This window comes from Bufo gargarizans, chromosome 3 (genome assembly GCF_014858855.1).
Source record: "Bufo gargarizans isolate SCDJY-AF-19 chromosome 3, ASM1485885v1, whole genome shotgun sequence".
Taxonomy (NCBI): Eukaryota; Metazoa; Chordata; class Amphibia; order Anura; family Bufonidae; genus Bufo; species Bufo gargarizans.
In genome coordinates, this window is record NC_058082.1 from 42,940,686 (window position 1) to 42,962,486 (window position 21,801).

Here is a 21,801-nt window from a genome sequence, read left to right on the forward strand (position 1 = left end):
TAGCAGCCAGTCATTTAATAGTTTAGCCAAAGTGTTTTCCAAATGGGCTAATTTTTATGCGCCTACTCAGAAGAGTCAGCCTGCTGCAGTATGGTATGATCATTCTTCTAATGCATTGCCTGAAGTCCATTTGGTGAAACTGCAGTACCCCCAAACCGTTGCCCTGCAAAGTGTTCATTTAGTACAATACTAAAATGATTAATGCTTTGTATGTATTCCCACAAGCTGTCTACAGCTGGCACTGTTTTGTTAATAATGCCCTGACTCAGCAGAGGGAACTAGCTTTCCCCTCTGAGGGAGAAGTTTTCTAATTAGTATTGCATCAGCCACTTGAGTCTAGCTCTGCTTGCTGTTAAGAGCATATGCTAGTTGAGTTTAACTCTGCTTGCCGTTCAAGTGAGATGCTAGGTCGTTTTGGACTTTACTTGTGAGAGAAGCAGATGCCTATGAGCCTGTGTGAAGCTGGAGGCAAGGAAGAAGATGATTTCTCCAGGACAAATATCATTCCTGAGAAGTGGAGAATCCTAGAGGGCTAGAGGAACAGCTATCCAAAGACTGTCTAGGATCACAAGGCCGTGCGTGTTAGCAAGGTATTCGCTCGTTTATGGCTATAGACTTTGCTGCTTGTGGAGGGAGTACATTGATATTTTCTCCTTGCTAAAAGAGGTATTGAAGTTGGATAAGAAGTCTGATGAGAAAGAGGAGGAATGGAAGAGAACAACTTCTAAAAACTTTTATAATTGGGGCAAGGGGGAGACTGGGAACTTAAAATTTGCCCTAGAAAAAAACTAAAAGTGGCCCCATGTTGTAGGCAGGTCCAAACTGACAGAAGGAGGGGCAACTGAAGTAGGCGAGGCCAACAATACTGTAGTGCAGCACAAAATACCTCCCCAACAGAACCAAATACCACAGTCCAGCATAAAATACTGCCACCCGGGCTGCAGTATTCAACTGTATCGCCATCCTCAGGACAGCAATACAGTTGAATGCAGGAGGGCACTTTCCGCCGATGGCCAGGTGCTAGTACCTGATGTGTATAGCATTAATTAATGCTCAGAGCATCAGATCTCTATGTACTTGGAGGAGGGCTTGGGTGGGCCCCTTGGCATTGGCCATCGGGAAATTTCCTGTAGGGTCTATGGCCAGTGTTTCCTTGCTTCAGACAATTTTTACATATACGTCAGTATTGGGTGCTAAGGACCCTCAATTATGTTCAGGACTGTTTCAGCATATTGATTCCATTTTGGAGGCGTACAGGAAGTTTGGTGGCCTCGCTTGGTTTTAGTGCGATGAAATCTCTAGACAAAAGCTTGGCTGTTCCTTCAAAATATGAAATGGTACAAGGTATGTAAATGGTTGAGCCTTTGCCGCTATCGGCATGAATGTTCCATCTGTTTGGGTTCAATGTTCCAATGCTTCAAAAAATCTTGGCAAAATGCTGGATCACGGGATCTTTCAAAAAGCACCGACAACTACGAATCTGGAAAGAAGGATGCCTTGGCTAAGACGAAGTTCATTCTTTATGGTTTAAGCAAGGTTTCTTACGCTCCTAAGCTCTCAGGTTCGGCATGATACTTTACCGCCGGTTAAGAGAAATGTAGTTGTGGTTCAAGAAAAAATTAACCCCTTAGTGACCAGCCTGTTTTGGGTCTTACTGATCAAGCGTTTTTTCTTCCTTTTTTCATTGTCGCGTTCCAAGAGCTATAACTTTTTTATTTTCCCGTCTATATAGCTGCATGAGGGCTTGTTTTTTTGCGGGAAAAGTTGTAGTTTTTAATTTTGGGTACATATAAATTTCTGATTAACTTTTATTAACTCTTTCTGGGAGGGAGATAGGAAAACCAGCAATTCTGCCACTTCCTTTTTTTTACGTTATAAATTTTACAGGGTTAATATTTCAGTATAAATAACATAATATTTTTAATCTCTGGGTCAGTACGATTACAGTGATACCAAATACATATAGTTTTTTTAACGTTTTACTAGTTTTTTGCAATAAAACCACTTTTTTTTTAAAGGAAAAAAATGTTTTTGCCTTGCCGCTTCCCAAGACCCATAACTTTTTAATTATTTTTTTTCTATGGAATTTTGTGAGGACTTGATTTTTGCAGGACGACTTGTATTTTTCATTGGTATCATTTTCGAGTAAATTACGCTTTTTGATCGCTTGTTATTACTTTTTTCCGTGGCAACTAAGAAAAAATTTGCAATTCTTTCTTTTTTTTTATGGCGTTCACCGTAGGGTATAATTTACATTATATTTATGTAGTCTGGGTCGTTTCGGATACGGCAATACCAAACATATAGGGGAGATTTTTTTTGCAATTTTTTTCATAAAAAAGCGTATTTTCAATAAAAGGGTTTTTGTTTATGGAATTTTTTATTTAATAAATGTGTTTTTTATTTTTTATTTACCACCTAATAGTCTCACAAGGGGACTATAACAGACAGTATTTTGATTGCTTTTAAAATGCAATGCACTATCCCTTATTGTGCATTGCATTTTAATGGCAATGCTATTCTGACATTGACCAGCAGGCTGCACCAGAGAGGCACAGACTGCTGGAAATTACTCAAGGCTGGTCTGAGGCCTACACGAGACCCCACCCAGCCTTCACACACATTGTCGATGGGGGACAGATGGGAGACAGAGGGAGTCTGAGATGAGTGGTACCTGGTGGGGTCTTCTGCTGTTGTAGCCCACCTTTCTTTCCCATTCTGACATTCAGCATTGAAGCAACTGCCATGTGATTGGTTGACTAGATAATCGCATTAATGAGAAATAGAACAGGTGTTCCTAATAATTCTTTAGGTGAGTGTATATTACATAAACAATAAAAAAAATAAACATATTGGGTATCATCGCGTCCGAAAATGTCTGAACTATTAAAATAATTTTTTTAAATTCATCATTTATCATTCTTTCAATGACGATTTGGATAAAGATTCGGCATCTGTTACTTCGAGATCATTTGATGATGCCGCTTCTTTATTGCGAGCTGTTGGTCAAGGTTGCTTTACGGCTAGAGCGGCCATTAGAGCAGCCTTCCGCTTGCTGACGGTTAATCCTTGAAGGCTCTAATTCCCTTGGCTTTCCTTGTAATGATCACTTCGACAAACGTTTGCCCATGGGCTTTACATTATCTTGTTTCTATTCTCTTCCTTCCTTCATTGGGTTGGCGTGGATTCCATGAGGGAAGGAGGAATGTTGCACTGCTTAGATCATTTCTTTTTATTTATTGGCCCTCATGGTCCTCACATCTGCTCCAAATTATCACATTTTTACTGTGGTTTGCAAGCATTTTGGTACTGTATGTCTTTAGCTCATGAGAAGTCGAGTTGCTCTTTGTCAGGAGCTGCAGTTCTTCTGTATATTAATTGATTCCGCTGCGATGGGGTTTAGATTACCGGCCAGTAGGATTGATCGGACGCGGTTTTTGATCAGATGATACACTGTCTGTCTAGAAGACGACTGAGAGTTGCAGAGTTTATTGGGTCTGTTAGTTTTTGCTTCCACAGTTATTCCCGTTGGTCGTGTTTTTCCAATTACACATGGCTACTATAGGTTTGTATTCTCCTCATGCGCATGTTAGACCGAACAGATCGCAGAAGGATGATTTGGCAGCATGGATTTGTGGATGCACACACATTGAAAAATAACGGATGTTAAAAATGGGGGCACTGTAGAGTTTTTAATGCCCGTTTTGCATCAGTTTTTAACGGCCATTAAAATGGATGAATTCAATTAGCTTTTTGTTAAAATCCCAACCCCTGCAATGCCCTCGGTATATATAATGACCCCCATAGTGCCCCGAGGACATCAAATACCCCTCCATAGTGCCTCCAGTATTATTATTGCCCTCTTAACACCCTCCCCCTAGTTCCTCCCAGTATTAACGGCCTCCTATTGCCTTTCAGTATTATTAATACCCCCGTTAGTGCCCCTAGTATTAATAAGGCTCCCTAGTACCTCGCAGTATTAATATCCCTATTATTACCCCCCAGTATTATTAATGACCCCCAGTGGCGGATTATAATAGGGACGTTCGGGTCGGCAGACCCGGGCCCAATGCCGACCCGAACACCCACTTACTACGGCGGGGCACGGGAGCACATAGTTCCCTGCCCCGCCACCTATTACCGCCATAGGCTTCAGACCTATTAGGCCTGAGACCTTTGTAGTAGTAAAAGCCCGGCGCAGGCGTGTGTGATGACGTCATTGAGCACCTGTAACGGGGCGCAGGGCCTTGATGTACGTGCTCCTGCCTCACAATCACGGACACAGGTAAGTATTAGCCTTTATTTATTTTTAATTTTTTTGCGTGTGTGCCAACTATGGGGGGCAGAGGAAGCCATATGACCTCCTCTGCCCCCCAAAGAGGGTGGTCTCTAGCGTGGCCGGGAGTCAGCAGGGAGGCAGCAGTGGGAGGTCGGGAGCCAAACGTGCCAGGGGTAGACCACCGGCTTCGCAGGAGCCTAACTGCCTGGAAAGTAGTGTTGCACGGGTTCACGGAAGCAGCGTCGGTAGCAGTCAGTCATTGCGGAGTGTTGGGGGTCAAATCACCTACTCGGCGGTGTGGCAGTTTTTTTGTTAAGCCGCCGGAGGAGGTGAACATGGCTATTTGTAGAATATGTGGGCAGAAGGTGAAGCGTGGCCAGGGTGCCAATGTTGACACCACGGCCCTGCGTCAACATATGCAGCGTCACCATAAAGTGGCCTGAGAGAACCGTGGCTCCGTTGTGGTGGTCCAGCCTGCCGCAGCAACCGCTGCATCACCCAGTGGTACGCACCCGATTTCAGGCAGTAAAGGCTCCACCACCTCAGCCGAAGGGAGCTGTCTGTCCTTCCTATCATCTGCTGGTCCCGATGCTCCTGCTCCTCCTCCTCGTCAGTCATTCCTTCAGCAATCGATCACCGAAGCGATTGCCAAAAGGCAACAGTATGTGTGCACTCATTTAATGGCGCAGAAGCTGAATGTGCTCCTGGCCAAGTTGCTGGTGCTGTAGTCGCTCCCTTTCCAAGTGGTGGACTGTGCACCTTTCAGAACTGATGGCTTGTGCCGAGTCGAGGTGGAGAGTCCCAAGCTGTCAGTTCTTTGCCAAAAAGGCAGTACCATTCCTTCCCAAATATGTAGAACAGAAGGTGGGCCAGTCCTTGAGCCTGTCAGTGTCTGCCAAAGTGCACGGTGACAGCCAACATGTGGAGCTGTAACTACGGTCAAGGGCAATATATGTCCTTTACGGCCCACTGGGTGAATGTGGTTCCTGCACAGCCACACCAGCAACTTGGCCAGGTGACGCCGCTTCTGCCTCTACGTTCTCCCGCCAATGACCGCCTCTGCCTCCTCATCCTCCACCATGTCTTCAGCCTCCACTGCAGGGACAATTCACAGTGCTCCTCCAGCATACCACATGTGCAGGGCACGGCGGTGTCACGGTGTTCTGCACCTCGTTTGCCTGGGCGAACTGAGTCACACAGGGGAGGAACTGCTCTGTGTCCTTCATCAAGAAATCGAATCCTGGCTTTCTCCACGACAACTCAAGATCGTAAGAATATGAAAACTCCAGCATTTGCGTTGAAAAGCAGGAATTCTTTATTAGACATTTGCGGCTGTGTATAGTAAGTGACGTTTCGGCCATATATTGGCCTTCGTCAGACTTCTGCCGCTTTAGAGTGGATACAACCAACACCTTTTCTGGGGTCTGATGAACTCAAGATCGTAACCATGGTGACCAACAACAGAAAGAACATGGTGTCGGCGCTGCGTCAAGGAGGGCTGAGCCATGCTCCCTGCATAGCCCACATGTTCAATCTGGTTGTCAAGCGGTTTCTGAAGTCTTCCACCCATCTTCAAGACATCCTAAAAATGGCCAGGATACTTCAGCCACTCGTACACTGCAAATCACACCCTCCTTGAGCTGCAGCGGCAGAACGGCATCCCCCAACTGATATGCAATGTTTCCACCCGTTGGAATTCCACCCTCCATATGTTGGACTGACTATATGAACAGAGAAAGGCCATCAACGATTTCTTGATGATCCAAGCGGACAGGAGTACTCCCCTGTGTACCTTCGATGTCAGCCAGTGGCAGCTCATGCGTGACACCTGCCGTTTGCTCAGGCCCTTTGAGGAGGCCATGTTATTTGTCAGTCGCCAGGACTACAGGATGAACAACGTCATTCCACTGCTTCATATCCTGGAAAAGATGCTGGTAAATGTGGCTGCTCAGGGGACTGGAGACGTGGCGCCTACATCTCACGGCCACATGAGCCCTGTGGGGCTGAACAGGAGGAGGAGGATATTGGAGCACAAGCAATGTTTAGCGAAACAGGTGGTTCTTCTACACAGGTGACAGGAGAGGAGGAGCAGGAGGAACCAGAGGAGCTACAAGGCGATGAGGAAGATGAGGCAGAGGACCCAGACACACCGTGGCAGTATGCAGTGGAGATGGAGGCAGGGAGTCCCTCTGAGTCACTTGCACAAATGGCCCAATGCATACTCACTTGCTTGCGTAGTGACAGCCGAATTGTCACCATTCGGCAGAGGAATGACTACTGGCTCTCCACCATGTTAGACCCTCGCTACCGGTCCAATATGGGGGCCTTTTTTACACCCGCTGAAAGACAAACTAAACTACTATAGAGACATCCTATGTAGTCAGTTGGCCACTGCCTATCTGCGCCATCGTCCATTCTCTCGCAGGTCTGACCGGGGGAAGGCCCTCTCCATCAGCAGCAACTTGAGTCTAGAGTCGCAGATGAGCAGCTTTCTTCACCTGCCTAGTGAAGAAACTACTCACCAGCAGCAGGTAGACCTGGAGCAGGACCTGAACCAACAAGTGGTGGCATACTTGGACAGCACCCTGCCACCCCACATTGAAGATCCGCTGGACTACTGGGCTGCCAAACTGGATTTGTGGCCGCAACTAGCAGAGTTTGCCCTGGAAAAGCTGTCTTGCCCGGCCAGTAGTGTGGCATCAGAGCGGGTGTTTAGTGCGGCGGGGGCCATAGTTACCCCAAGGAGTACTCTCCTATCCACCCAAAATGTGGAGAGACTGACCTTTGTCAAGATGAATCAGGCGTGGATCAGCCAGGATTTCCACCCAGCAATGCCTAATGCATTAGACTAAATCATCCATGGTGCCACACCAACACTTTGACAAAAGAGACCGGTTTCTTCTGGCTACCTGCCTCAGCTACTATTCAGATGCTGCCACCCACCTGATGCCACACATCTGATGCCAAGTGCTCCTTCTTTCACCCACCATCTTCAGCTAGTACTGGTATTGCCACCCACCTCCCCACTCTGTCACCGGGTCACTCTGTGGTCTCCTGATGCTGCTGCCACCTCCACATTATGTCACCTTGCCACTCTGTGGTCTCCTGATGCTGCTGCCATCTCCACACTATGTCACCTTGCCAGCCTGTGGCCTCCTGATGCTGCTGCCGCCACCTCCACACTCTGTCATTGTGCTACTCTGTGGTCTCCTGATGCTGCTGCCACCCCCACACTATGTCACCTTGCCACTCTGTGGTCTCCTGATGCTGCCGCCACCTCCACACTCTGTCATTGTGCTACTCTGTGGTCTCCTGATGCTGCTGCCACCTCCACACTATGTCACCTTGCCACTCTGTGGTCTCCTGATGCTGCTGCCACCACCACACTGTCACCTTGCCACTCTGTGGTCTCCTGATGCTGCTGCCACCACCACACTATGTCACCTTGCCACTCTGTGGTCTCCTGATGCTGCCGCCACCTCCACACTCTGTCATTGTGCTACTCTGTGGTCTCCTGATGCTGCTGCCACCTCCACACTATGTCACCTTGCCACTCTGTGGTCTCTTGATGCTGCTGCTACCTCAACACTATGTCACCTTGCCACCCTGTGGCCTCCTCCTGATGCTGCCGCTGCTGCCACCTCCACACTTTGTCATTGTGCTACTCTGTGGCCTCCTGATGCTGCTGGGGGATGGATCCGTTTTCTATTGCGACAGATTGTGTCAGAGAAAATGGATCTGTCCCTATTGACTTGCATTGTGGGTCATGACAGATCCGTCTTGCTCCGCATCCCAGGACGGAAAGCAAAGCGCAGCATGCTGCTGCTCTCCGGTACGAGAACGGAACGGAATGCATTTTGGAGCGCTCCGTTCTGTTCAGTTTAGTTTTGTCCCATTGACAATGAATGGAAACAAAACGGGGGCATTTTTTTCCGTTATTGAGCCCCTATGACGGATCTGAATACCGGAAAATAGAAACGCTAGTGTGAAAGTAGCCTGAATCTGCTGCCATCTAATTTGAACATATTTCCCAGAAACTCTGAGGGGCATAGCCTGGCCTACAATACATGGCAGTCATACTATGCATACCAGGAACTCTCTGTAATAGGAAAGAGTACCCCCCCCCCCCAGACAACGCATATATATTACTCAGAAACCCAAAGTTTCCTATACTATTTGTTAAACATTGCAAATACGACACTATTTATGTGGGAACATAGCATGGAGTCCCATCATGGTGTTGTTAAATATTGTCAGTTTTTTTCTCCCCCCTTTTGTGTCAGATCTGACTTAATTTAAACTGGATTAGCCCCACCGCCAACCAAATCCCATGAACTGCCAAAAAAAGGGTGGGGCTTATACAGTACGCCAGAATAGGGTACTTGTAAAATAGTTTCTTGTTATTTAAAGTATTGTATAACCCAATATAGCTTTGTATGGATCAATCAGGGTTAACAATCCTGACTTCCCTTGTAGGATGCTAGGTAATGGACTTAGGTCCTCCCTAGCTCACTGTAGGGTTAGATGAGGAAGTAAGAAGAGTGCCATAACCACATCAGTCACCATGTGCGGACTGAGAATTTAAAGTGGCTCTGGAAAAAAAAATGTAAGTGCCCACATGTTGTAGGCGGGTCCAAATTGACAAAAAGCGGGGCAACACAAGTAAGCAGGGCCTGCAATACCACAGTGCAGCACAATATACTGCCCTAGCAGAACCAAATACCAAAGGGCAGCATAATATACTGCCCCAGCAGAACTGAATACCACAGTGCAGCACAATATACTGCCCCAGCAGAATTGAATACCACAGTGCAGCACAATATACTGCCCTAGCAGAACCAAATACCAAAGGGCAGCATAATATACTGCCCCAGCAGAACTGAATACCACAGTGCAGCACAATATACTGCCCCAGCAGAACTGAATACCACAGTGCAGCACAATATACTGCCCCAGCAGAACTGAATACCACAGTGCAGCACAATATACTGCCCCAGCAGAACTGAATACCACAGTGCAGCACAATATACCGCCCCAGCAGAACCAGATACCACAGTGCAGCACAATATACTGCCCCCGCAGAACCTGATACCACAGTGCAGCACAATACACTGCCCCAGCAGAACCAAATACCACAGTGCAGCACAATATACCGCCCCAGCAGAACCAAATACCACAGTGCAGCACAATATACTGCCCCAGCAGAACCAAAAACCACAGTGCAGCACAATATACTGCCCCAGCAGAACCAAACACCACAGTACAGCACAATATACCGCCCCAGCAGAACTGAATACCACAGTGCAGCACAATATACCGCCCCAGCAGAACCAGATACCACAGTGCAGCACAATATACCGCCCCAGCAGAACTGAATACCATAGTGCAGCACAATATACTGCCCCAGCAGAACCAGATACCACAGTGCAGCACAATATACTGCCCCAGCAGAACAAAATACCACAGTGCAGCACAATATACCGCCCCAGCAGAACCAGATACCACAGTGCAGCACAATATACCACCCCAGCAGAACAAAATACCACAGTGCAGCACAATATACCGCCCCAGCAGAACCTGATACCACAGTGCAGCACAATATACTGCCCCAGCAGAACCATATACCACAGTGCAGCACAATATACTGCCCCAGCAGAACCAGATACCACAGTGCAGCACAATATACTGCCCCAGCAGAACCTGATACCACAGTGCAGCACAATATACTGCCCCAGCAGAACCAGATACCACAGTGCAGCACAATATACCGCCCCAGCAGAACTGAATACCATAGTGCAGCACAATATACTGCCCCAGCAGAACCAGATACCACAGTGCAGCAGAATATAATGCCCCAGCAGAACCAAATACCACAGTGCAGCACAATATACTGCCCCAGCAGAACCAGATACCACAGTGCAGCACAATATACTGCCCCAGCAGAACCTGATACCACAGTGCAGCACAATATACTGCCCCAGCAGAACCAGATACCACAGTGCAGCACAATATACCGCCCCAGCAGAACTGAATACCATAGTGCAGCACAATATACTGCCCCAGCAGAACCAGATACCACAGTGCAGCAGAATATAATGCCCCAGCAGAACCAAATACCACAGTGCAGCACAATATACTGCCCCAGCAGAACCAGATACCACAGTGCAGCACAATATACTGCCGCCCTCGCCACATTATCCAATTGTATCACCATTCTGAGGAGTTCAGGAGGGCACCTGCGGCCATTGACCAGGTCCATAAGAACCTGATGCTCCTACATTAGTTAATGCTGAGAGCATCAGATTGCTATGTACCCGGCAGTGAGGAAGGCTCGGGTTGCCCCCTGGGCACTGGCCCACCGGGAAATTTCCCTGCAGGGTCTATAGCCAGTCTGCCCCTGCCAGTCACCCACATTCCTCTATTGAAATGTCGTCAAGTATTGTACAAGCCCATTACGTCACCCAGATATCGAAGGTGGTATAGGAATGGACCATGTATCACAGCCTAGCTAGGCTCGAGTATAATTTCAGTATAACGGCTGCCATATTAGTTAGAACCCATCTTTCCTAGAGGCAGATAGGACTGCGCCGTACATGAATGTAACTCGAAAATGACTGACATAAATATAAACTATTTGTCCCACGAAAAAATATTCTACAGTTTTCAAACCAGCACCCGGATCTGAATACTTTTGTAATTACAATTAATTAAAAATGTATAATAGCCACTGAGTTATTCACTGAAAAGTATCTGTATAGCGCCACCTGCTGTTTGTTTTTTTTCTTATTTCTTTGTCCTGCTCACTGAGAAGGCCGCACATGCTCAGTTCTATCCTTCAACTGCCTTCTGAGCTGTGATAAGGAGAGCATAGACACGCCCCCTGAGCTGCAGCACAAAGGACACGCCCCCTGAGCTGCAGCACAAAGGACACGCCCCATTGATATAAATCTAGCAGAGCAATGAATGAGGATATCTCTGGATCCATGTGAGGTACAGGGCTGGTTCTAGCTTTGTTATAGAAAGACTGTCATGGACTAGATGATGTCTGATTTTCATTTTTTACATCAATCAGGGGAGAACCCCTTTAAGCAAAAGACCAGTCTGTCTGATCCGGTTTGGTTCGGCGAGGTCGATCGTCTGCTGACATTGGAATGTGTTGCACATTCTTTCCCTGATGATGCTGGTGAGGTAATTGAATAAATCTGTAATTAGTTGCGGCCGTTCTCGTCATCTCTCCCCCACGGCGAGCTCGCCAGGCGTTCCACCATGTGGAAATGATGTGACTAAATCATGGACGGAACACAAGAAGGACAAGTGGGATTATTACCGTCCCCAAAAATGTATGTACTGTCCGCAAAAAGTCCAATGTTCACCCGAAAACTGCACCCCTGCACCAACATCCGCCCCTCGTCCACCCAAAGTCCCGTCTATTAGTTTTGGATCAAAATGGGCAGGGTGACCCTGGTCCCGGCAAGTAGGCACAATAAAGATCTAAAAACGAAGATGGCTGCCGGCCTCCTCCCGTCGGTTGTACTGTTTCTCCGCCGGAGTTCGTCTTTAAGGATCCTGCGGTAAAATGTCTCTTCTATTGCGTAATCCACAGGGTAATCAATGATAATTACATAAAGTGGGTCATCAAGTCATTACAGGAAGTGCCTGTAGCAAGATGTCCGCCACATAATGCTTCCCCTGTCAATAAACTCATCCGCAGAAAAAGAAACAATCTGATTAAATTGAGTTTCACGGGATGATGGAATACACTGGGCTACTTTGCAAATAATTTGCTTTCTTCGATTTCTTTCATTTACGGATCAAGTTGTTTGCTCCATTCACATCCAAAGCTGCATTCAGAATTTGGGGGTCGCCCTTGGGGAAAAAAACAACAACACTTGAGCCCCACCCACCCGGTGACGCCTAAGCTCCCACAATGCACTGCTCCCTTGAAAGCAGAATGTGATTGCGGCTTTGGATGTGAATGGAGATGAAAATGTCATCCGATTCAAGATCATGGGGAAGCGATGCAGACAAAGACGGAATGAAGGGTCACATATCTATTTAAAAAGGGGCCCATAGTGAATAGCGCTATGTATCCATCCCATGAAACTGTCATGGCGGCCCCTGCAGCCTCCGATATGCGAGAACCCCCCCCCCCCGTATACAGTTTTAGGCAGTTCCCATTGAGTATATAAATCCCTGTTTATAGAGCTCCCCCTAGTGGTGACTGCGTATAAAGGGGAAGATTAATCATATAGCATTAGATTAGGGAGTTGCACTTTATGCAGTTCTCATATATGAGCTCAGTGCCAATGTAATAATTTGTAAAATGCCAATAACGTAGCCCTGAGGTCTGGAAAAAATTATTGTGAATAGAAAAACTGTTTGTATTGCCTCTGGAGCTGGAAACATAAGGATTTGTCTAATTAATGCTTTAAACATCATTAATGTGGTAAATGGGATAATCCAGCATCTCATCAGTCGGGTGCAAGTTTATTATGTTTTCCTGAATATCACAGAGCCGCTAATAATAAGCAAAACCGAACAAATACATAAAGTACATAAAAATATGAACGTACACATATCTGGAGCTTGAATTTAGTTTTTCCGCCTCCTGTCCATCATCCTTCAATAGCAAACACTACCGTCAGCTTCTCCCCAGCTTAAATGGAGAGAAGACATAAGTCCCTTTAATTGTACCAATAGCATTGTCCTTGGGAATCTTCCTGTCCGGCAAAGAAAACCTGCATAGATTTGCAGATGGGGGATTTACGTAACGTCAGAAACATTATATTAAATCTTTAATCCCCATTTACACAAGTAATACTGTTGCTATATTAAAATACCACTTGCATGCAGGATAGTTGTGAAACAGTTAGCAGCAAGGAGATTGGAGTTCTTGAGAATAAAACACAAGTTCTAGCTTATACAGTAACAAAAGAATATAAATGCTACTATAATACTGCCTCATATGTACAAGAATATAACTACTATAATACTGCTCTCTATGTACAAGAATATAACTACTATAATACTGACTCCTATGTACAAGAATATAACTGCTATAATACTGCCTCCTATGTACAAGAATATAACTACTATAATACTGCCTCCTATGTACAAGAATATAACTACTATAATACTGCTCCTATGTACAAGAATATAACTACTATAATACTGCTCCTATGTACAAGAATATAACTACTATAATACTGCTCCTATGTACAAGAATATAACTACTATAATACTGCTCCTATGTACAAGAATATAACTACTATAATACTGCCCCTATGTACAAGAATATAACTACTATAATACTGCTCCTATGTACAAGAATATAACTACTATAATACTGCTCCTATGTACAAGAATATAACTACTATAATACTGCTCCTATGTACAAGAATATAACTACTATAATACTGCTCCTATGTACAAGAATATAACTACTATAATACTGCCTCCTATGTATTATAATATAACTACTATGATACTGACTCCTATGTACAAGAATATAACTACTATAATACTGCCTCCTATGTACCAGAATATAACTACTATTAAGCCATATTATTTACTTGTCATACTGCAAGGTCCTTTGCATATTCAAATGAGCATCCGTAGCCTAGGGATATTATATGGATAACAGGATATGTTTATCCTCCCTGCACTTGATCTAGGATGTATATCACTGTTGTTGTCATCACTACGAAGATTTTGTATTTAGGATCCTGTCCCCAGGCTGACGGACTGTTGAAATGCACTTTTGTATTGTACATGCTGTATTCCATTGTCTGCATCAATGTAAACCGTTGTGGTATGCAATTTTGATATGCTTTTCAATAAAAAGAAAATTGTCAAAGAATATAACTACTATAATACTGCCTCCTATGTTACAAGATTAAGAACTACTATAGGATACTGCCCTCCTATGTTACAAGAATATAAACTACTATAATACTGCTGCCTATGTACAAGAATAACTACAGAATACTGCTTCCTATGTACTAGAAATAACTACTATAATACTGCCCTCTGTAAAGAATATAACTACTATCTACTGCCTCCTATCTACAAGAATTAACGACTATAATAATGCTCCTATTGTACAAGAATATAACTACTATAATACTGCCTTCCTATCACAAGAATAAACTACTAAATACTGCCTCCTATCTACAAGAATATAACTACTATAATCTGCTCCGATGTACAAGAATATAACTACTATAATCTGCCTCCTAGTACAAAATATAACTACGATATTATTGCCCTATGTACAAGAATATAACTACTATAATACTGCTCCTATGTACAAGAATATAACTACTATAATACTGCTCCTATGTACAAGAATATAACTACTATAATACTGCTCCTATGTACAAGAATATAACTACTATAATACTGCTCCTATGTACAAGAATATAACTACTATAATACTGCTCCTATGTACAAGAATATAACTACTAATACTGCTCCTATGTACAAGAATATAACTACTATAATACTGCTCCTATGTACAAGAATATAACTACTATAATACCTCCTATGTACAAGAATATAACTACTAATACTGCTCCTATGTACAAGAATATAACTACTATAATACTGCTCCTATGTACAAGAATATAACTACTATAATACTGCTCCTATGTACAAGAATATAACTACTATAATACTGCTCCTATGTACAAGAATATAACTACTAATACTGCCTATGTACAAGAATATAACTACTATAATACTGCTCCTATGTACAAGAATATAACTACTATAATACTGCTCCTATGTACAAGAATATAACTACTATAATACTGCTCCTATGTACAAGAATAAACTACTATAAGCTCCTATGTACAAGAATATAACTACTATAATACTGCTCCTATGTACAAGAATATAACTACTATAATACTGCTCCTATGTACAAGAATATAAACTATAATACTGCTCCTATGTACAAGAATATAACTACTATAATACTGCTCCTATGTACAAGAATATAACTAATAATACTGCTCCTATGTACAAGAATATAACTACTATAATACTGCTCCTATGTACAAGAATATAACTACTATAATACTGCTCCTATGTACAAATATAACTACTATAATACTGCTCCTATGTACAAGAATATAACTACTATAATACTGCTCCTATGTACAAGAATATAACTACTATAATACTGCTCCTATGTACAAGAATATAACTACTATAATACTGCTCCTATGTACAAGAATATAACTACTATAATACTGCTCCTATGTACAAGAATATAACTACTATAATACTGCTCCTATGTACAAGAATATAACTACTATAATACTGCTCCTATGTACAAGAATATAACTACTATAATACTGCTCCTATGTACAAGAATATAACTACTATAATACTGCTCCTATGTACAAGAATATAACTACTATAATACTGCTCCTATGTACAAGAATATAACTACTATAATACTGCTCCTATGTACAAGAATATAACTACTATAATACTGCTCCTATGTACAAGAATATAACTACTATAATACTGCTCCTATGTACAAGAATATAACTACTATAATACTGCTCCTATGTACAAGAATATAACTACTATAATACTGCTCCTATGTACAAGAATATAATACTATAATACTGCTCCTATGTACAAGAATATAACTACTATAATACTGCTCCTATGTACAAGAATATAACTACTATAATACTGCTCCTATGTACAAGAATATAACTACTATAATACTGCTCCTATGTACAAGAATATAACTACTATAATACTGCTCCTATGTACAAGAATATAACTACTATAATACTGCTCCTATGTACAAGAATATAACTATAATACTGCTCCTATGTACAAGAATATAACTACTATAATACTGCCTATGTACAAGAATATAACTACTATAATACTGCTCCTATGTACAAGAATATAACTACTATAATACTGCTCCTATGTACAAGAATATAACTACTATAATACTGCTCCTATGTACAAGAATATAACTACTATAATACTGCTCCTATGTACAAGAATAAACTACTATAATACTGCTCCTATGTACAAGAATATAACTACTATAATACTGCTCCTATGTACAAGAATATAACTACTATAATACTGCTCCTATGTACAAGAATATAACTACTATAATACTGCTCCTATGTACAAGAATATAACTACTATAATACTGCTCCTATGTACAAGAATATAACTATTATAATACTGCTCCTATGTACAGTACAAGAATATAACTACTATAATACTGCTCCTATGTACAAGAATATAACTACTATAATACTGCTCCTATGTACAAGAATATAACTACTATAATACTGCTCCTATGTACAAGAATATAACTATTATAATACTGCTCCTATACAAGAATATAACTACTATAATACTGCTCCTATGTACAAGAATATAACTACTATAATACTGCTCCTATGTACAAGAATATAACTACTATAATACTGCTCCTATGTACAAGAATATAAACTATAATACTGCTCCTATGTACAAGAATATAACTACTATAATACTGCTCCTATGTACAAGAATATAACTACTATAATACTGCTCCTATGTACAAGAATATAACTACTATAATACTGCTCCTATGTACAAGAATATAACTACTATAATACTGCTCCTATGTACAAGAATATAACTACTATAATACTGCTCCTATGTACAAGAATATAACTACTATAATACTGCTCCTATGTACAAGAATATAACTACTATAATACTGCTCCTATGTACAAGAATATAACTACTATAATACTGCCTCCTATGTACAAGAATATAACTACTATAATACTGCTCCTATGTACAAGAATATAACTACTATAATACTGCTCTATGTACAAGAATATAACTACTATAATACTGCTCCTATGTACAAGAATATAACTACTATATACTGCTCCTATGTACAAGAATATAACTACTATAATACTGCTCTATGTAAAGAATACAAACTAATACTAACTGCTCCTATGTACAAGAATATAACTATAATACTGCTCCTATGTACAAGAATATAACTACTATAATACTGCTCCTATGTACAAGAATATAACTACTATAATACTGCTCCTATGTACAAGAATATACTACTATAATACTGCCCCTATGTACAAGAATATAACTACTATAATACTGCCCTATGTACAAGAATATAACTACTATAATACTGCCCTATGTACAAGAATATAACTACTATAATACTGCTCCTATGTACAAGAATATAACTACTATAATACTGCTCCTATGTACAAGAATATAACTACTATAATACTGCTCCTATGTACAAGAATATAACTACTATAATACTGCTCCTATGTACAAGAATATAACTACTATAATACTGCCCTATGTACAAGAATATAACTACTAAATACTGCTCCTATGTACAAGAATATAACTACTATAATACTGCTCCTATGTACAAGAATATAACTACTATAATACTGCTCCTATGTACAAGAATATAACTACTATAATACTGCCCTATGTACAAGAATATAACTACTATAATACTGCTCCTATGTACAAGATATAACTACTATAATACTGCTCCTATGTACAAGAATATAACTACTATAATACTGCTCCTATGTACAAAAATAACTACTATAATACTGCTCCTATGTACAAGAATATAACTACTATAATACTGCTCCTATGTACAAGAATATAACTACTATATACTGCTCCTATGTACAAGAATATAACTACTATAATACTGCTCCTATGTACAAGAATATAACTACTATAATACTGCTCCTATGTACAAGAATATAACTATAATACTGCTCCTATGTACAAGAATATAACTACTATAATACTGCTCCTATGTACAAGATATAACTACTATAATACTGCTCCTATGTACAAGAATATAACTACTATAATACTGCTCCTATGTACAAGAATATAACTACTATAATACTGCTCCTATGTACAAGAATAAACTACTATAATACTGCTCCTATGTACAAGAATATAACTACTATAATACTGCTCCTATGTACAAGAATATAACTACTATAATACTGCCTCCTATGTACAAGAATATACTACTATAATACTGCTCCTATGTACAAGAATATAACTACTATAATACTGCTCCTATGTACAAGAATATAACTACTATAATACTGCTCCTATGTACAAGAATATAACTACTATAATACTGCTCCTATGTACAAGAATATAACTACTATAATACTGCTCCTATGTACAAGAATATAACTACTATAATACTGCTCCTATGTACAAGAATATAACTACTATAATACTGCTCCTATGTACAAGAATATAACTACTATAATACTGCTCCTATGTACAAGAATATAACTACTATAATACTGCTCCTATGTACAAGAATATAACTACTATAATACTGCTCCTATGTACAAATATAACTACTATAATACTGCTCCTATGTACAAGAATATAACTACTATAATACTGCTCCTATGTACAAGAATATAACTACTATAATACTGCTCCTATGTACAAGAATATAACTACTATAATACTGCCTATGTACAAGAATATAACTACTATAATACTGCTCCTATGTACAAGAATATAACTACTATAATACTGCCCCTATGTACAAGAATATAACTACTATAATACTGCTCCTATGTACAAGAATATAACTACTATAATACTGCTCCTATGTACAAGAATATAACTACTATAATACTGCCCTATGTACAAGAATATAACTACTATAATACTGCTCCTATGTACAAGAATATAACTACTATAATACTGCTCCTATGTACAAGAATATAACTACTATACTGCTCCTATGTACAAGAATATAACTACTATAATACTGCTCCTATGTACAAGAATATAACTACTATAATACTGCTCCTATGTACAAGAATAACTACTATAATACTGCTCCTATGTACAAGAATATAACTACTATAATACTGCTCCTATGTACAAGATATAACTACTATAATACTGCTCCTATGTACAAGAATATAACTACTATAATACTGCCCTATGTACAAGAATAACTACTATAATACTGCTCCTATGTACAAGAATATAACTACTATAATACTGCTCCTATGTACAAGAATATAACTACTATAATACTGCTCCTATGTACAAGAATATAACTACTATAATACTGCTCCTATGTACAAGAATATAACTACTATAATACTGCTCCTATGTACAAGAATATAACTACTATAACTGCTCCTATGTACAAGAATATAACTACTATAATACTGCCCTATGTACAAGAATATAACTACTATAATACTGCTCCTATGTACAAGAATATAACTACTATAATACTGCTCCTATGTACAAGATATAACTATAATACTGCTCCTATGTACAAGAATATAACTACTATAATACTGCTCCTATGTACAAGAATATAACTACTATAATACTGCTCCTATGTACAAGAATAACTACTATAATACTGCTCCTATGTACAAGAATATAACTACTATAATACTGCTCCTATGTACAAGAATATAACTACTATAATACTGCTCCTATGTACAAGAATATAACTACTATAATACTGCCCTATGTACAAGAATATAACTACTATAATACTGCTCCTATGTACAAGAATATAACTACTATAATACTGCTCCTATGTACAAGAATATAACTACTATAATACTGCCTCCTATGTACAAGAATATAACTACTATAATACTGCTCCTATGTACAAGAATATAACTGCTATAATACTGCCCCTATGTACAAGAATATAACTACTATAATACTGCTCCTATGTACAAGAATATAACTATTATAATGCTGCCTTTTAGAAAGGCCTGAGAGCTCATAAACACTCATTTAAGCCATAGTCTTATCAGTTTGATAAGAGTATGGCTTAAAGGGCATCTGTCAGCAGTTTTGTACCTATGACACTGGCTGACCTGTTTACAATGTGCGCTGGCAGCTGAAGGCATCTGTGTTGGTCCCATGTTCACATGTGCCCCCATTGCTAGAGAAAATATGATGTTTAATTTATGTAAATTAGCCTCTAGGAGCAAGGGGGCGTTGCCGTTACACCTTGAGGCTCTGCTCTCTCTGCAACAGCTTCACCCTCTGCACTGTGATTGACAGGGCCAGGCAGGCGTAATGATGTTTTCATTGCCTGGCCATATGAATTAAAGTGGAGCTAGAGTGGTATTTGCAGAGAGAGCAGAGCCTCTAGGTGTAATGGCAACGCCCCCATTGCTCCTAGAGGCTCATTTGCATATATTAAAACATCATTTTTCTCAGCAATGCGGACACATATGAACATGGGACCAACACAGATGTCTTCAGCTGCCAAGCGCACATGTAACAGGTCAGCCAGTGTCATAGGTACAAAACGCTGACCGATGCCCTATAAATAAGTGTTTATGAGCTGTCTGAAATACAGAGATAAGGGCTTCACGTTCAGCTGTCAGAACAGCAACATGACGGCACTCAGTGTAAAACTGAAATTAAGATGCTCTGCAGCAAGGCTAAAACCTAAATGGGTTTTCAGAGACTTTCCTACTAATCACCTGCCCTCTGGATAGGTCATCAGTATCTGATGGGTGGGGGTCCGACACCTGGGACCCCCAACAATCAGCTGTTTGAGAAGGCACTGGTGCTGGCAGTAGCGCCGAGGTCTTCTTCCTGCTCACCAAGCACAGCGCCGGAGATTTGATAGTGGCTTTGCTTGGTATTGCAGCTCAGCTCCATTCACTTCAATGGAGCTGAGCTGCGCCTATGCCATGTGACCGATGAACGTGACATCATATGGCGCTACTGCCACTCAAACAGCTGTTCGGTGGGGGTCCCAGGTGTCGGACCCCTACTGATCAGATATCTAGAGGATAAGTCATCAGTAGAAATGTCTTGGAAACCCCCATTAAAACCTGTAGAACAAAAACTGCTAAAAATGTATAATAAACACCAATTGAGGAGAGGCGCAATACTATAGATGCTGCTAAACCCGTTTGATGAAATACCACCGCCTTCTCTACATGTAAGTATACAGTCCTGTGTATGTATCTTCAGGAGGTAGGAGCAGCGATCCTCCAAGAGGCCTAGGGCTGAAAGGCAAAATGTGCAGCATATCACCTATCATCAGGGCTTTATCTTGCTTGGTGCCCTATGAGAAATATTAATACCATAGAGTGCAGAATTATAAGAGCCATACAGTGTCAGACCTTGGCCTAATACAACCATACAGTTACCTACAGTGCATTGGGAAAGTGTTCAGACCCTTTCACTTTTTTCATATTTTGTTATGTTGTTCCTTGTGCTAAAATACAATTTAAAAAAATCTATTTTTCCCCCATAATGTAAAGTGAGAACAGAATGTTCCAAATCTTTACAAATTTTTTGAAAAGGAAAAACGAAAACCTTGCATTGACATAAGTATTTACACCCTTTACTCAGGACTTAGTTGAAGCCCCTTTGGCAGTGATTCCAGCCTCCAGTCTTCTTGGGGATGATGCCACAAGGTTCGCACA

General features: G+C 41.0%; 1 protein-coding gene across 1 annotated transcript in view; it reads right to left on the minus strand.

Annotated features, from left to right (window-relative positions):
• Positions 1-12,992, minus strand: part of GDPD4 (glycerophosphodiester phosphodiesterase domain containing 4) — a 71,698-nt gene extending 58,706 nt beyond the window's left edge. Inside the window, exon 1 of the mRNA XM_044287889.1 lies at positions 12,853-12,992. The gene's annotated coding sequence lies outside the window, so the exon portion shown is untranslated. The remainder of the gene's footprint in view (positions 1-12,852) is intronic.
• Positions 12,993-21,801: the final 8,809 nt, after the last annotated feature.